Source organism: Primulina eburnea, chromosome 11, assembly GCF_022965805.1.
Source record: "Primulina eburnea isolate SZY01 chromosome 11, ASM2296580v1, whole genome shotgun sequence".
NCBI classification, from domain to species: Eukaryota; Viridiplantae; Streptophyta; class Magnoliopsida; order Lamiales; family Gesneriaceae; genus Primulina; species Primulina eburnea.
Window position 1 is genome coordinate 39,476,608 of NC_133111.1, and position 3,335 is coordinate 39,479,942.

The 3,335-nt window shown below is 37.8% G+C and overlaps 1 pseudogene; it reads right to left on the reverse strand.

Annotated features, from left to right (window-relative positions):
- Positions 1-394: 394 nt before the first annotated feature.
- On the reverse strand, positions 395-2,969 carry LOC140805621 (thaumatin-like protein 1; annotated as a pseudogene).
- Positions 2,970-3,335: the final 366 nt, after the last annotated feature.

Consider the following 3,335-nt stretch of genomic DNA (forward strand, 5'->3'; position numbering starts at 1 on the left):
GAATGATCATAATTTATCAATTCAAAACACATGTTACGTGCTGAGTGGATAAAGACACTACCAATATGGATAGCATGGACAAAACCACGATGTCATAACTGTTTTTGAATAAATGACATTCACCGTCTCTTTGAAAAGACAGATAATGAAAAACGGTATATAATATTAGAAGTCTTTTAAAACTTGTCTAATTAAACTACAAGCATATTTTCCCCATTTATATTTCGATAAGACTTGAGTTTTTTTTTTTTATTATTTTAAAACATGAGATGTTAAAAGAAACAAGATTTGTACATGAGGTTTTGTACACTCGTGACTTTTTCTATAATTTACACGAAGTTACACTGAATTCCAGGGCAATTATCAACCAACATTTCGATTTGACATCAGTTGCAATTTGTTCATTTTTATTTTTTAATAATAATAGCGTTGTTATTGTTTCTATACACTAACTATAATAAATTCTTACAAGAATTCAACAAACACAAAATATAACAGAAAAAGACAGATTATCGGCAAGAATCGGTCTCTTCTTGATGTACGCTATCGTTGTCTTTCCATTTCATCCACGAATCCTCAAATCATCCAAAATTGGGCCTTCATCAGTGGGCAGATACCCAAGCCCACTAATCACAGATAAACGAATGGGCCTTACATGTTGGGCCGGTTGGGTCAAGCCCATCATCGCAACTGCCAAGCAACTGATAGAAATATGATCAAAATGGAAACGTAGGCCCAATTCGGAGCAGCACTAGCTAACGACGAAGCGTCACCGGGCCCACTCACTTGCCCTCCACTTGATTTCTTATTACTGCACACAAATTATTATATTATTATCAATATTATATTTAATTGAAATTAAATATCATATTGCGTTAGCTGCAAGGGATCATACAAAACACTATTTCACTGCCGATTACCAGAACTACTTCATTATCTAAGTTAACTAAATCATAAAGAATAATCGTTTACGTCTTTTCTGAAATACTCGAAACGTAGTATAGAAAAAATTCAAATCATCGCGAATACGATGTTTTGCCATACTCTCTTATCTATCACCTTTCATCCAAATGAAAGGAAAGGAACCTAATAGATAGAAGGGAAGTTTGATGGTAATAATAAAAATACAATATCATATTATTGTACAAAGAATATATCTAATAGTCGAACTTAACGCATAGACAGCGTGGTCGGCGCCTCTTTTTCTTGAAGTCGGGACAAATTACGTGTCCAACATATATTTTTGTAATATTCAATCAAAACAAAATATATATTTTATTAATAGGAAGGGAATTATGCCAGATTGATGTATTATAAAGTAAATTTGGTTTAAATAATGAAATATCATGTGAAAAGTGGAAAGCTAATTGGTGGCATTTAGATTTATATAAAAACATGTCGTAGACAAACAACTTGTGCTTTGTAGCTCAATGACTCATAATTCTAAGTTGGGTGCTAAATCCACGTTTCCATTCTTTATTTGATATTTAAATGATAGAAAATATAAAATCGACGCTAGTTCATGTTATCATATCGATATATCAATATCTTTTCACGATCAGTTTTTGTAGTACGATTTCTTGATCTAATTGTATTCTCTTCCACCAAATTCACTACTCTTTGTGATTAGATCATCTCCCATTATGTTGTAAAGATGGGAAATTAAAAAAATTTGGGAGGAAAAAAATAAAATCAAGTCAAAGGATCAATTAGTCTTTGATATCACCGCACGGCATGCTCAAATTCATTAATTTATAATATTTAAATAAAATGGATTACTTTCTCAAATCAAATTCTACAAGTTTATCGACTATTTTAGGAGTCGGGAAAATCTTAAATTATATGGTTTATCACTTAACATCATCAATTATTAAAAAAAAAAAAAAAAAATGCGAACTTGGCAGAAAAATTAGTAATAATTAATTAATAAAATAATAGTTTGGAACTTAAAATTATCACCTGGCTGAAGGAGTAGGACAGAAGGTGATGACGTAATCCGCAGAAGCACACGTGAATGTGCTGCTCCCATCGTCGTATGCGTAACTGTAAGCTCGTGGGCACGCGTTCTTGAACAGCTCCGAGTAGGCGCTCGGACGGCATGTATCCGGCGTCGAGTACTCGCCACTGCAGCAGTATTGAGGATCACCGAACGCCTCACAGGCGCTCTTGCATGCCACGCACGTACCGACGCCGCTGCTTGTACCGACGTCGTTCGTCACCTTCAAATCAGAAGGGCAGGCGGCGTTCAGGTCGGCTATGCAACCCGTCACCGTACAATTCCCGCCGGAGCCGTTCTTCGGGACCACTAACATAGGAAGATTGTACCCGTCCACGAGGCTGACGTCGTAGAAGTCGAGCCCATCAGCCCCGTTGAGCGTGAACTCAGCCAGAGTAGCTGGAGGCTCGGCTCCCCCGCCGCTGCAGTCTATATTTCCGGAGCCGCAGTCGCCTGTGACGCAGGTGAATTTTCCTGAAGTGGGGTCCTGGGAACAGAAAGTACGTCCCCACATTCGGCCGGACCAGGCGGAAGGCACGGGAAGTGGAACCTGATCCGCCGGGTTCAAGAGCGAATCCGGTGGTGGAAAGCTCTGGAGTACCGGCGTTGGATAGTATCCCTGGCCACACTGTGTAAGAACACTGGTTGACAAACGTAAACGTCGCTGAAAACGCCCCGCCTGCATTTCCCATTTCAACAAACAAGTCAACCAAAACCAAATTAATCCAAGAACAGAACCGATCAAAATCAAACCATGAAACAGATGAAATCAATACCTGAGATCAACACAAATACGATGAGCCATGAAACAAGAATGGGCAGGAGTAAACGATGTGCTATCGTCATTTTCATTAAATTATGGAACAAAGAATGTTGCAGGGAAAATGTGTGAAAAGAAGTAGGTGTGTACGTAGAATGCAGATTCATATATATAAGGAGACATTTAAGCCGACAGAGTTGATGAAACCGCCATTTGCGTCAGCAAGTATGGAAACTGGTTAAGATTAGGAGAGCTTATTGGTGATTCGTGGGGGTGGTCTGTCAGAGCCGTGGCGAAGTTAAATAGGCTTAACGACCATTTTACGGTCGAGTTTTATTGAATTTTAGTATAAAATTTTATGGTAATATTAAAAAATTCAAAAATTTAGAATGTTCAGATTTTATTATTCGAGTGAGTCTTATGTGAGACCGTCTAACGGATCTTAATATGTGAGACGGGTCAACCCTACCGATTTTCACAATAAAATGTAATACTTTTCATAAATGATCCAAATAAGAGATATGTCTCACAAATACGATCCGTGAGATCGTTTCACACAAGTTTTCGTCGTATTATTTT